At 42.9% G+C, this 15,344-nt stretch overlaps 1 protein-coding gene across 1 annotated transcript in view; it reads right to left on the bottom strand.

The window, feature by feature from the left end:
- Positions 1 to 1,024: 1,024 nt before the first annotated feature.
- Positions 1,025 to 15,344, bottom strand: part of LOC138752360 (uncharacterized) — an 82,776-nt gene continuing 68,456 nt past the window's right edge. The window contains exon 4 of the mRNA XM_069915252.1: positions 1,025 to 1,451. The gene's annotated coding sequence lies outside the window, so the exon portion shown is untranslated. The remainder of the gene's footprint in view (positions 1,452 to 15,344) is intronic.

Raw genomic sequence — 15,344 nt, 5'->3', positions numbered from 1 at the left:
GCCCAGATTTGTCATCCCCCCACCCCCCACCCAGCAGTATCTAAAGTGAGGGGGATGGCCACAGGGGTACCCTGCACTGCCTGCCTGTCCCCTTTCCCTCCTGACTGTTATCCAGCTACTTTCCTCCTGCCTCCTAGATGCAATTGTGTTCCTGGAATTTCTGTTCACCATCCCTTCTACCTCCCGAATGATCTAGAGTTCATTGAACTGCAGCTCCAATTCCCTATCACAGTCAGTCAGGAGCTGTAGGTGGGTGTACTTCGCACAGATGAAGATGAGGGATAGTGTTGTTGCCTTCCCTGATTATCAATATTCTGCAAGAAGAGCATGTCCCTGACCTGGCTGTCATTCCCTCTATCTATGAAATAGAGAAAAAGAAAGGAAAATTCTTTCTTTTTCTTGCCTCAACTCCTGAACATTCACAGGTTGTGCTCATCTAAACCTCATGAGCCAAAGCCTCAAGTTACCACTCCTACACTGAACCACTCACTCACTGGCGGCTCTGCTTGAGTTTCCTCTCTTTTCATTAGCTACATCTAATTGGCCAATGGAGGGAATGAAAAGAGCACCTACCTCTCCCATTGCTTTTTCAAGGTTTCTGTGTGACTGTAAAAGCCCATTTCCACAATCCTCGACTCAGTTCTATGTATCTTACCTGATATCCTAAGTCTGCAAACCCTCATTCTCGACCCACCCCCAAACCCCACTACATTAAACCTCTGGCCCATATCCAGTTTTTCAAGTCCTGGTATAACTTTATAAATTGCAGTGAGATCCTCACTCATTCTTCTACCTCCTAGTGAATCTCCAAATATTACAGATATTCATTTCCAGCCTTCAGGCACTGGAGTGTACTGTGGGTGGAGAATTTAATGTTTGCTCACCTATACCATCAGCTTCCATTTGTATTCATGTCCACACATTTGATTCTATTAACTATTCACAGTCAGTGAAGCAAAATTTTCAATCAACCAGCCATGCCAAATGAAAAGACTCTTTATTTATCTTAGTAAATAATCAGTGGCCTTGAATTTATTTTTATTTCCTCTGTCATCCTGTGCACATTTTCGAATGGACATCTTCTATATCTTAATCCTGGTGAAGGAAAAAGGAATGCCAGAAGATGGAGCAAAGATGGGACAGGCATTTAATGGGGATGGATCTTAACAAGCTTTAACCCAACTTTGAGAGAATATGTGGATAATTAGATGTTGATGCAAGTTCAGGACAGCACAGTTAGCATTGTAGTTAGCGCAACACTGTTACAGCGCCAGCAAGCCAGGTTGAAATCCAGTGCTGTATGGAAGGAGTTGTTACATTCTCCTATGTCCTCGCAGGTTTCCTCCAGGCACTCCATTTTCTTCCAACCTTCAAAACATATGCGTGTGGTCAGTTAATTGTGTGTAATTGGGCAGCATTGGGTTCGTGGGGCCTGTTACCGTGCTGGATGTCTAAATTAAATAAAAGAATGAATTCAAGTTACAAATGGGGAGTTTGGAATTGGACTGAAGAAACTGTACCAAGGAAGAGCGGGAGAAGGGACTGTATTGATTGGAAGAGTGACCGTGCTTGATTCTGGCATGTATTAGTATTTTGACAATCTCAGTTGTCCAATTTTTTTGTTTTTATTAATCCCTTTAAATGTTACTATTATTCACTAATTCAGAATATAGTGAAGATTAACTATTCTGATCGTTAGGATGTGGCCAAGTCCCAAATTTTATTTTCTTCTGTTCTTTGGGGAGGAGCTATTCTACACCTATCGCCCTCTCCCTACCTTCACTGCTGAAAAAGTAATCACAAATTAACGGTGGAAAGAAGTCGGAGGAGGCCGATGAGCTGAGGTGGCTTGTCCTTATCTGCAAGACCCAGGCTCAAGGGTTTACACAGGGAATTTAGAAAATGAGGCAACAAGGCAACATTTCCTCCCGAGGCTCCAAAAATTGCAATTCTGAGATTCGACCAGCTTTCAGGAATCCCTTTAACATCACCCAGACCACATTGTAAGTATGAATTCATTGAGCATGATGCCCTTTACTGGAATAAAAATGTTAATCATAGGAACAAAACTTTTTCTGAACCATATTAAACATTATGCCTTTGAAATTTGCAAACTTCTAAGTTGCCAGCACAAGTCAAATTACATTCTTCTTCTTCTTGGCTTGGCTTCGCGGACGAAGATTTATGGAGGGGTATGTCCACGTCTGCTGCAGGCTCGTTGGTGACTGACAAGTCCGATGCGGGACAGGCAGGCACAGTTGCAGCGGTTGCAAGGGAAAATTGGTTGGGTGGGGTTGGGATATACTTATTATTACCATACCTCCTCCCTCAGTACCATTCCGGGTCCCAAACATCCCTTCCAAGTGAAACAGCATTTTACTTGTGAATCTACAGGGGTCCACTACTCTCCTTCGGTTCTCCTGTTGTGGTCTCCTCTACGTCGGACAGACAGCATGCAGACTGTGAGATCGCTTTTTTGAGCACCTCAGCTTTATCTGCCTCAATAGTGTAGATCTCCCAGTGCCCACCCATTTAAATTCCCCACCCCATTCCCTTGCTGACATATCTATCCATGGTCTCATGCCCCGCCAAACTGAGACCACCCACAAATTGGAGGAACAACACTTCATCTCCTGACTGGGCACCCTCTAACCAGATGGGTTTAATATCGAATTCTCTGACATTCGTTAAAACCACCCCCTCACTTCTTCCCCATCACCTTTCCCCAGCTCTGTCTCTCTCTCTTCCTTTTCCCTGTCTCCTTTTGCACAAATATGATAAATTCTTACCTCATCCCTTATCATATCCAATTAACACTTCTTGTTGGTCGGGATTCCTCCACCAGCCGACACTGTCTGAATTCTGAGACTTGCTGAGATTTCCTGCTTCTGGCTCATTCTGCTTATCCTTTGAAGATGGATGGACTCAGGCTCAAAGCATTGGCAATATATCTTTGCTTTTTTGGATGCTGAAAAGACCGGCTGAGTTACTCTAGCATTTCTGTATTTTAATTGTGTTGCAAGAGTGGTTGACTATAGAGCAAAAGTGCATTCTGCTCTCCTTTGGTTCTTGGATTTTACAGGGTATTGTTACCAATCTCAAATCACTCAACGACTCCTCTGCAAACTTAAAAAAAAATCGAACAGTATAGAAAAAGATTTCTTCACCTTTGGCACAACATTGATTTTATGGAATCATTGCCTTTCCCAAGGTCCAGGCTCCAATCAAAGGCATTGAGCTCTGCTTTGTGAGCTCCTACGACATTAAACTTCAGATACCTCAAGATTGTGGGTGAAAATATACTGAGATATTAAGGATCACACAACATTAATGTCAGATATGTTGGTAGCTATTGTAATCTATTCCTCCTTCAAATGGTTCATGGCTTTTATATCAATGGGGTGAGAATCCAAAGTGAGGAATTGATGTTCCAGCTGTACAAGTACTACATACAGATCTGGTCACTAAGTAATAGGCAAGATGCTTTGGTTTTCCCACAAAAGAAGAGTAAAAAATCTTAATGCACTCTTTCAAATTGGTGTGGACATAGGTTAGATCAGTTCATAGATGGGAGAGGTACGGAGGGCTATGGAGCTAAGCAGAATAATTGATTGGCACAGCCGAAGGGCCTGTATCTGTGCTGAGATTTTATAATCAAGCAAGTGATTTGGAACAGTAGTTGGTGAATGCTGGCAATTCACAAAAAAAGGAATTACAACACTAATGCCGGTGTTCTTCGCAACAAGCCCAACCAATGTCAGCTGTATAAAGATGGGCTTTCCATTACAGGGTCAGATATGGAGGTGCTCACTAATAATTGAAGTTGCAATTCCTCACCAAATGACACTGTCCATGCCTCAAAACAGCAAGTGACTGTCAACATCCTTAGGAATCACTGTTATTGTCATGCCGGGAAGAATATCAAGTTCAGTGGGTTCAAAGAGGGACAAATCTGAATATATGCGTTACAATCTCACATAACTTGATTATGCAATTACTTGGTACTTGATTACTATTTCACTTAGGCAACAATATAGACACTCACCTCATTCTTTGGTTGGACTCTGATAACAGTAAACCTGTACTCCACATGCTCACACACTACAAACAGGAACTCTTATACACACACCCAGTTCCCTGTACCATTGGAATTGTGGCTCTCTGTGAGTACCGACCTATTGCAGTACTAACAGCTCAGCTTCAGTGTAGTGCACACTTTATCCGTGACACTTCCCGCGACGTCCACAGATGTCGGGGGCTTGGACCATGAGGCAGAGAGAAAGAATTGCTGAGCTTGGGTGTTATATGCAGTACTAATCAGTCTTCTAGCCAATAATGACCCCAAGTGATTTAAATTAGCCAACGGCAAGGTGTGCATTAATGGGTGGCCAGAATCTAACACTGATTGACAAGTGAAGTAGCTTCCAGATGGGCAAGGAGGCCACGTTTCTTCCTCACACAATAGTTATCCAGAAACTTTTTTGGACCACAACATAAATATTTTGGCTGTAAGAGTCGGTCAGAGACTGGGTATACTGCAACTAGTGACACTCCTTGACTCCCTAAATCCTCTGTACATGTGGAGTACTTGCCACTTGTCAGGATGAATACAACTCCAAAAAATATTTGACAAGGTCTACATGCTAACATTGTCCTTGCATAACTTCATCGAACTTAAAATTCTGAAGGTACGTATAAATTTCTGGGGAGGATAATTCTGGCAGCTTTGAAAGGGGATATACTTAAAGCAGAGGTCCATGACAATCAGCTTTACAGGTGGGGAACTGATGTCAGCGCCAACAATTTCAGAATATAAACAATTATTAAAGGCTTTCTTACTTTTTAACAGTCAACTTGATGCCTTAACTCATAGCTATATAGTCATTCAGCGTGAAATTAGGTCTGCACCAACTATCATACATGAAATATATTAATATCATTTCATCCATTCCTTCTTCTCCCCATTTTGAAAAGAACCAAACTTTGGATTACCATAAAACTGGGGTAAACAGAATCAGAATCAGAATTTATTGTCATGAACAAGTCATGAATTTCGGGGTTTTGCGGCAGCCTCATAGGGCAAGCGTTCATATTATAAGCATCTTACAACATTACTATAAAACATAAAATAAAATGATAAGAAAAATAATAGTGGAGGAAAAGTAAGGTGGTGTCTTTGGTTCATTAATTGTTCAGGAAAGTGATGGCAACGGGGATGAAGCTGTCCTTGTGTTGCAGAGTGTTTGTCTTTAAGCTCCTGTACCTTTTTTCCAACGGTAGCAGAGTGAAGAGGGCATGGCCTGGGTGGTGGTGGTCTTTGAGGATAGAGGCTGCTTTATGAAGACGCCTCTTATAGATGTCCTCGATAGACCGAAGTCTGGTGCCTGTGATGTCCCAGGCCAAGTTAACAGCCTTCTGGAGTTATTCTTGTGCTGAGAGTTGGCGCCTCCATACGAAGCAGTGATGCCACCAGCCAGAATTCTCTCCACGGTACACCTGTAGAAGTTTTAGAGAGTCTTTGTGACATACCTGAACCACCTCAGACACCGCACAAAGTATAGCCGGTGGCGAGCCTTCTTGTGATTGCATCAACATGGAGGCACCAGGTCAGATCCTTGGAGATGTTGACATCAAGGAATTATAAGTTCTTGACCCTTTCCATTAGTGAGACCTTGATGAGGATTGGGTCGTGTTCCCCTGACTTTCTTCTGAAGTCCACAGTTATCTTTGTTTTACTGACATTGAGTGCAAGGTTGTTGTCATTACACCATTCAATTATCTGATTTATCTCCCTCCTGTATGCTTCCTCATTGCCATTTATGATTCTGCCGACAACTATTGTGTCATTGGCAAACTTGTAGATGGCATTGGAATTGTGCCTGGCCACACAGTCGTGTGTGTATAACAAGTAGAGCTAAGCATGTTTCGTTGGGGTGCACCTATGTTGATAATCAGTGAGGAGGAGACGTTGTTTCCAAATTTGTACCGACTGTTGTCTTCCAATGAGAAAGTCAAGGATCCAGTTGCCAAGGGGAATACAGAGAATTAGAGTTTGTAGCTTCTTGACCAGCACTGAGGGAATAATGGTATTGAAGTCTGAACTGTAGTCGATGAAGAGCAGCCATATGTATGAATTGCTGTTTTTGAGGTGATCCAGAGCTGAGTGGAGAACCAGCGATATTGCATCTGCCTTGGAGCGATTGTGAGTATAGACGAATTGCAGTGGGTCCAGACCTTTACTTAGCTACGTGTTAATTCTGGATATGGCAGCCTCTCAAAGCATTTCATCACAGTAAAATTTAGTGCTGCTGGGTGGTAATCATTGAGGCAGCTCACGCTACTCTTCTTGGGTACCAAGATGATTAATGCCCTTTTGAAGCAGGTGAGAACCTCTGACTGTCACAATGAGAGGTTGAAAAAGTCCGTGAACTCTCCAGCTAGTTGGTTGGCGGAGGTTTTCAGTACCCTGCCAGGTATACGGTTAGGACCTGACCCTCTTGAATGATGTTCTGATGTTATGTTGCCCTCAGAGACAGATATCACAGAGTCTTCAGGGATTCCAGGAGTCATTGTTTGGTTCTTCTTCTCAGAGCATGGAAGGTGTACAGCCCATCAGGTAGTGAAGCATTACAGCCATCTATAATGTTTTTCTTCACTTTGTAGGCTATAATGGCCTGCACTCCCTGCCAAAGCTGGCATGTATCTGTCTCTGTCTCTAGCTTCCTCCGGAATTGCCACTTTGCTTTGAACTGTTACATCAAACCATTGTGCCACTGTATAACTCTGCAGCTTTAATTGCTTGCAAATCTATATTTTGGATGGAAGCATATATTTCTATGTGTATAATCAATCATCCCCTGAACATTGCGAACTTCATGAACATATAATGAGCTGAATATGATGATCCTTTCACCACTGGTGCAAAGGGCATCTTTATCTCCCTGAGCACATCAGTATAATGCATCGTGACTGACTCCTGTGATATTGGCACTTGGCATCTAGAAGGAACAAGCAGCATAACAATTAAGCCCTGTAAATGCTGTCAGAGCTGCAGACATAGCAATACAGGACTGAATTTGCAGTTGTAAATAGAACTCATTTCTGAAACAACATCCTTGGATAACTATAGCTTTCATTTGTTCCTCCTTGAGTTGGATGCTATTCTGCAGTCATCACTGTTACATGAATAGTTGTGACCATGTTATTCTCACAGGTTTTCTCCATTTGTTTTTCTTTTACTGCCTTTCTTTCGCTCATTGAATTACAATGCAGGAATAGCCTTAAGCAGCCAGTACCGGTCTTTCACTTGTAATACGAAGATAAAGATAATCTGGCCTGACCCACTTTAACTACCTTTTTTTGAATGCCTTTGCTTCAGCCATGACATCTTTTTTTTCTCTTTTTTCTTTCTTTGGCTTGGCTTTGCGGACGAAGATTTATGGAGGGGTATGTCCACGTCTGCTGCAGGCTCGTTTGTGACTGACAAGTCCGATGCGGGACAGGCAGACACGGTTGCAGCGGTTGCAGGGGAAAATTGGTTGGTTGGGGTTGGGTGTTGGGTTTTTCCTCCTTTGTCTTTTGTCAGTGAGGTGGGCTCTGCGGTCTTCTACAAAGGAGGTTGCTGCCCGCCGAACTGTGAGGCGCCAAGATGCACGGTTGGAGGCGATATCAGTCCACTGGCGGTGGTCAATGTGGCAGGCACCAAGAGATTTCTTTAAGCAGTCCTTGTACCTCTTCTTTGGTGCACCTCTTTCTTGGTGGCCAGTGGAGAGCTCGCCATAGAACACGATCTTGGGAAGGCGATGGTCCTCCATCCTGGAGACATGACCCACCCAGCGCAGTTTGGTCTTCAGCCGCATGGATTCGATGCTTGCGGACTCTGCCAGCTCAAGTACTTCGATGTTGGTGATGAAGTCATTCCAATGAATTTTGAGGATGGAGCGGAGACAGCGCTGATGGAAGCATTCTAGGAGCCGTAGGTGATGCCGGTAGAGGACCCATGATTTGGAGCCGAACAGGAGCGTGGGTATGACAACAGCTCTGTACACGTCGATCCTTGTGTGTTTCTTCAGGTGATTGTTTTTCCAGACTCTTTTGTGTAGTCTTCCAAAGGCGCTATTTGCCTTGGCGAGTCTGTTGTCTATCTCTTTGTCGATCCTTGCATCAGATGAAATGGTACAGCCGAGGTAGGTAAGCTGGTTGACCGTTGTGAGTTTTGTGTGCTCGATGGAGATGTGGTAGGCTGGTGGTCATGGTGGGGAGTTGGCTGATGGAGGACCTCAGTTTTCTTCAGACTGACTTCCAGGCCAAACATTTTGGCAGTTTCCGCAAAACAGGACGTCAAGCGCTGAAGAGCTGGCTCTGAATGGGCAACTAAAGCGGCATCGTCTGCAAAGAGTAGTTCACGGACAAGTTGCTCTTGTGTCTTGGTGTGAGCTTGCAGGTGCCTCAGATTGAAGAGACTGCCATCCGTGCAGTATCGGATGCAAACACCGTCTTCATTGTTGAGGTCTTAATTGGCTTGTTTCATCTTTTTAATAAACATAGAAATAACTTCTGCATCAAACACTGGTCCTGTTTTTTACGTTATAGCCCTACATCAGTGGGTCTCAACCTTTTTCGTTCCACTCACAGATCACTTTAAGTAATCCCTACGCCATCGGTGCTCTGTGATTAATTAGTAAGGGATTGCTTAAGGTGGGTCTGTGAGTGGAAAGGGAAGGTTGAGAATCACTGCTCCAGACCCCATTGTTCCTAAAATGTTTCGCTTGAGAAAAATTGTCATTGGTCCATTTCTATTGGAATTATGAAACCGTGCACATAATGATTAAAACAGTTGTTTTCAAACTTTTTCTTTCCACCCACAGACCACCTTAAGCAATCCCTTGCTAATCACAGAGCACCGATAGCATAGGGAATACTTAGAAGTATGTGAGTGGAAAGGAAAAGGGTTGAGAAATCCTGGTGAAATCCCCTGAGCAGGCCCAATTGGGAGCGGACCACCTCGCTAATGAAAGCAGCAGCTTCTTGGAAAGCCAGGCCTGCAGAGGAAGCTGTCTGATGTACTGACTACCGCGGCGACACACGACCAGGAGTGCTACTTCTGTAGACAGGCCTAACACCCCTGTGCCTCCGTGTTTTCAGATGCAGTAAGAGAGGACATTGGGCGAAAGTCTGTTGGGCAAAGGGGAACCCCAGGAAGGCTACCGTGTGTGTGTTCCCCAAACAGTCATAGACCCCATGCCTAAACCCAGATGTGCAGGCCCCTATCTCTCTATGCTGCTTTCTGCCACCATCTTGGAATGCCTCGTGGCGGGAACTGCTACCGGAAGAGGAGTAATGGTGGGAATGGCAGCCATCACCACTACTGGGAGAAGCAACGGCGGGAACTGCAGTAATCTTGCTGCTCCTTGTGGTTGATGCCACCTTTCCAGCCTTCAGATAAAGATGACGTTAGCAGCAGGAGCAATGTAGCCTCCAGAGCACTGACAAAAGTCGTCCTCGAACAAGAGAAACCCCATCAGCTGAGCAACTCGACAATGGAGGTAAGGGTAAACAGACATCTGATGGATTGTTTAATAGACACTGGCTCGACTGAGAGCTTTATAAACCTTACGTCAGCTCAGCGGTACAACTTAAAAGTTTACCCCACGGACATCTGTATCTATCTAGCGTTGTCATAGTATTCGGCGACTATTCAGGGGTATTGTACTGTGCACTTAACTGTAAAGGGGGTAAAGTAAAGAATGACAAGATCGTGAGGTAGAGGATCAAACTCTCCACCTATAACTATGAGATAGTGTACCTTCAGATGCCCTATCCTGAGGAATATGTGCTGCTGCACTCACCAGCCAGTTGCGGTCACTTCACAACAAGCTCCGCAAGGCCCATTTCGTCAAGGCTCTCAACCTTATCTTCTCTAATGAAGACATCAGGGAGATGACTGGGTCATGCTAGGTCTGGACTGAATGCAAACCGCACTTCAACCGCCCTGACAAAGCGCAGCTGATAAAAGCTTCCTGCCCCTTCGAATGACTCAGTGGTGATTTCAAGGGGCCCCTACCTTCCACCAACGGAAACGTGTACTTTTTTAACGTTATTGATGAGTACTCATGTTTTCCACTCTCTATCCCCTGTCCAGACACCTCCACCACAACAGTCATCAGAGATCTGCACTCTATTTTCACCATGTTCGGGTATCCCAGCTTTATTCATAGTGACCGGGGCTCATCATTTATGACTGAAGAGCTACACAAATACCTACTCGCAAGAGGCATCGATTCCAGCAGGATGACTAGCTACAACCCCTGGGGGAACGGACAAGTTGAAAAGGAGAACATAACGGTTTGAAAGGCTGTAAAATTGGCCCTGAGGTCTAAAGGCCTTCCAGACTCATGCTGGCAGGAGGATCTGCCCACCACACTCCACTCCATAAGGTCTGCACGACAACCAATGCATTCCTGTGGAAATCCAGGTCAGGTATCATTCTTCTAGCATGGCTAACAACACCAGGAGCGGTCCTGCTGAAAAAACAAGTGAGGAGAAGCAAAATGGACCCGCTGGTTGAGAAAGTCCACCTACTGCATGCAAATCTGATGAATGCCTACATGGGATGACCGGGTGGCAGGGAGGACACAGTCTCGATCAGAGAACTGGCACTTTCAGGAACTGAGGTCCCGACGCTCACAATATGCCTGGAACCTTCAAATACTCTGCTGGGTTCTGGACGAAATTGTTCCAACTGAGCTACCTTCAGATCTGGGACCGCCCCCCCCCCCCTCCACCAAGTCCCCCTTTGAGTCCCACTATCCCACTATCCAAGAACCACAGGAGGCACAGGAAGTTCTGGAAGTGCAAATTCCACCAGTACTAAGGCACTTGACCAGAATAACCAGGCCCCCAAACGGACTCAACTTGTAAATAATTGTAAAAATCTGTGTTGCTGAACGTGGTCTCTGTTTTCGCCCGCAGGTTCTTTTCTGAAGGAAGGGGTGAATATAGTGAACTGGCATTCACTGTCTATGTATAAATTAGACAGCCGGCCCCTCCTCTTGGTTTCACACCCCGTTGGTCCTAATATAAACCTTGTTTTCCTGCCTTACCTCCGATTTACCTGAAGACTACTGTAGATACCGGCTGTTAGTTAGAAGCTAATAAAAGCGAGTTTGTGCTCCTCTCAAGTTTCTGAGTACTATCGATCACGTTACAATGAGCGGCGTAGGAAAAGTGAACATGGGAATCTAAAACTGGAGGGTTTAGAATTTAGATGAGAAGGGAAAGATTTAAAAGGGACCTGAGGGGAACTTTTTTCAGAGAGGGTAATGGGTACATAGAATGAGCTGCCAAGGGAAGCGATAGAAGCAGGGATAATTGTAACATTCAAAAGGGATTTAGACATGTACATGGATAGGAAAACTTTAGAGGGATATGTGCTGAATGCACGCAGTAGGATTAGTTTGGACAGCATCAACATGTTGGGCTGAAGGGCATGTTTCCGTACTGCAGAACTCTGTGACTTTCAATTACTTCAACATCTTTGCAATGATATTGCCCCCTAAAATCAAGTATTAATAAGCCTGCATAGGTTAAATATAGATTCATATTTTAATTTCAATATAATCTTATTTTAACATTTATTATCTTCAGACAACATCTTTTTTCTGTACGTGATTCAACTGTTGTCTTATGTGGATTAACATTTCTCCTTAACGTGTTTAGTCTTGAATGGTTTGAACATAAATCTTAAGTTGTTCTGTATAATTTACCTTTGATTCTTATTCAGAAAACAAAGGACACTTTACTATAGATAAGAATAATTTCCAAAGACATTACAACACAACCATAACTTCAACTTTATCACTGAGTATAAGCATCAAAATGTTTAAAAACGATTCCACTTAATGTCGTGCATTTTCTCTGCTGGCAGGTGAAAATAAATAGCCTTGACCAAGCAGTAATATAATTGATCATTGACTTTATCCTGCACATAATTAAATCCCTGTTGTATTTATCAAGTCTACTTGATAATTAAAGATAGATTTTGATATTATATTAGCATTATTAAAGATATTTTAAGAAAGACAAATTTTTAAAAGTTTGAGCTATTTACAGTATATTATATTTACAATATATTTCTGTTATAAATTCTTTGGACATTAACAAGCTGGGTGGGTTTTAATACAATTCTAAAAGATTCATGATTATTGTTATTAATGCAAACTTTTTATTCCAGATTAGTTAGTTAATTAATTTTAAATTTGTCAGGTGTGGTAGTATTTGATCACAAGGACTCTATTAAAAATGAAAAATCCAATTGAAGCACCATTTCACTTGTGAATCTGCGGGTTCAACTACTCTACCCTGGTGCTCTTGTTGTGGTCTCCTCTGCATCAAAAAGACTGGCTGATTGGTTCACTAAGCACCTCAGCTCTGTCCGCCCTAATAGCGTGGATCTCCCAGTGGCCACCCATTTCAATTCCCTGTCCCACTCCCTTGCGGACATGTCTGTCTATGGTCTCATGCACTGCCAGGCTGAGACCACTCGCAAATTGGAAGAACAGCACCTCTTCTTCCATCTGGGCACCCTCCAACTAATGGCATTAATATTGACTTCTCTGGTTTCTATTGAACCCCCTCCCCTTCTTGCCCATCTCCTTCCCTCCAGTTCCATCTCTCTCTCTATCTTTCCTTTTCCCTCTGCCTCCATTCACAGAGTCAAAATCAATTTTCATCTTTCCTCTTATCATATCCAATTAACACCTATTGTCTGTTGGTTTGGACTCCTCCCCCTCCCATTCTTCCCCCTTCATCTCTTGTCTTTAATCAAGATGTCTGCCTGGATTTTGCTAAACTTGGTTTAGGCCCAAAATGTCAGTAATATATCTTTACCACCTATGGACACTGCGTGACTGGCTAAGTCCCTCCAGCATTTCTGTGTGTTTTTTACTCCAATCTCAGCATCTGCAGACTTTTGTGTTTCACTTTATATTGGATTCTGTATTCAGTAATCTCATCCATATGCCACTAGGACCATTAGATGGATTATTTTCTATCACATAGCTCACTGTCTTTTATGGCAGAATCATTTTTCTTGTTGCTTGTGTTAGGAATTAAAGCCTCCTTCATCTTCTGGCTTTTTTTTGCCTCAATAAAAGTTTGGAAGTGAAATTCGTGAATAGAGAAACAGAAAACCTGCAGATGCTGGAATCTCAAACAAACAAATTGCCTCAAGGGCCCTCAACTTCTATCTTGAATGCAAAACTATTCAGACCTTATCTCATAACATTCTCCCCCATTTGATGAAATATTCTTATGCTTGATAACTTCTCTTTAGATTCATCCATTTCCTCCAAATCCATGGTGTAGCTACGAACATGCCTACGGACCCTGACTATGCCAGCCTTTTTGTTGGATATGTGGAACAGTGCCAGTTCCAATCATGTTCACGTACCATTCTGTAATTCTTTTGCCACTACATCATTGGTTCCACCCCTTGTTCCCTTAGAGAACGCAATAATTTCATTAATTTCACTGGGAACTTCCACTCTGCTCTTACATTTACCTGAACTGTCCCCGACGCTTCTCACTTTCTATCCCTTCAGATCTGTATGTGACACATGATCCTCTGGCATTATGCTTCAGCCAACTTCATTATTCTACCATCTGCCACATCTTCCCCTTCCCACCCCTATCCACCTTCACAGGGATCATTCTCTTTGTGACTCCCTGGCCTACTCTTCCCTCCCCAACTACTTGTTCACCCTCTTAAGGACTTCCCACTCTAATCGCAGGGAAGGCAAAGTTTCTCCCTACATCTCCTCCCTCACCTCCATCCAGGATCGCAAACTAACTTTCACGTTAGCTAGAGCTAACCAGGCACATTATCCAACCTATCTACTAGGTGCAGTCTCCTCTACATCAGTGAGAGTAGAGATTGGGTGACTGCTTCACCGAACACCTATGGGTCTAAGCTTGAAATCCCAGCAACTAATTGTTTCATTTCCTTGCAGAATTTTCATATAGACATGTCTGTCCTCAGCGTTATCCATTGCCAGGGTGAAGCAAAACATAAAATGCCATATTTCCTGTTGTGTCTCAATGTTACTTGGGAGGCTTCTTAAATAACTTAGAGATTCAAATAACAAAAAAGACTTTACTTATTGATGCCTTCTACCATCTCGGGAAAATGTTCATACACTCATACATACGCCCCACAGTGGTGCACTACAGTAAAAACAGTGAGAAGGGTGTATTCTTACACGGTTACAAAATAGTTCACATTATTCTGACTATATAACATTTCCTGCTGGACAGCCTTATACCCAATGGAAAGAACATTGATTTTTCTAATTTTTGGTTACCTCTTCCATTGTTTCCATTTGTTCTTTACCTACTCCTGTTCTTATGTTTTTTTCCAATTCCCCTTTCCGCTCCCCATAATGGTCTCTACTTGTACCTCCACGTCTCCCACCATCACTCCAATACCCTATCATATTTTAGCCTCTCCCAAGCTTTTTTTTCACCCCTTCAAATACTTAATATCATCCCAATGAGTCCTGACTGGAAATACTGACTGACAATTTCTACCCATGGGTGTTGCCTAACCCATTGATTTGCTTCAGCATCTCATTGCTTCATTTCAATGTATATTAAATTATTTTTGCTTCAAAGGCTAAACTGAACTCTGGTGTGGTTAAAAGCAAATTCAAGGAGAATTTTGTGTCATTGCTAGTAGACAGCAGTGATGTTCTTAATAGAAGTAGGCTATATGCAGAGGGATTTGGGGTTATTGCTTTTGGAGACATTGCAAACAATACCATATGAGGATGAGGCTGAAAGAGAAAGGATCTCACAAGGTTTATGATTTATGTAGTTATTCCTGGGGCTGACTTCAGATAAGCTGTAAAAAGAGCAGGATATTTGACTGAGACTTTAAATTTTTAACTGAAGATTGTGTCGACAATCCAGTGTCTTTTTAGCTCACAGTTTTTCGTGTAATTGAATTTTTTTCAATCACACACTCTTAGTGACTTGCTTCTTTTTCTGCTCACTTCTCTTAACTCTTTTTTATGTCCCTTAGCTTTAAAACAAAACAAGAAGGAAGTAATGCATGAATTGAACTGGAGCAACCTCTGGCTCCAGAGAACAGCAATCCTGAGAGAAGAAAATACAACTTTTCATTAATTATGAAGCATGGAGAAAGTCACTCTGCGAAGACAACAACTGATGAGTATGCATGAAAGACTGGCAAGGTCTTTGTTAGGAAACAATTTAAACTTGGCAGGTTTACAGGTGCAGTATTTTCACAAATGCACCATTTTACCACTGGTATAAATTAGAGAACT

The sequence above is a fragment of the Narcine bancroftii genome, chromosome 2 (assembly GCF_036971445.1).
Source record: "Narcine bancroftii isolate sNarBan1 chromosome 2, sNarBan1.hap1, whole genome shotgun sequence".
In the NCBI taxonomy this organism is placed as follows: domain Eukaryota; kingdom Metazoa; phylum Chordata; class Chondrichthyes; order Torpediniformes; family Narcinidae; genus Narcine; species Narcine bancroftii.
The sequence above is the reverse complement of the archived record's forward strand: the minus strand, read 5'-3'. Positions and strand labels throughout refer to the sequence as shown.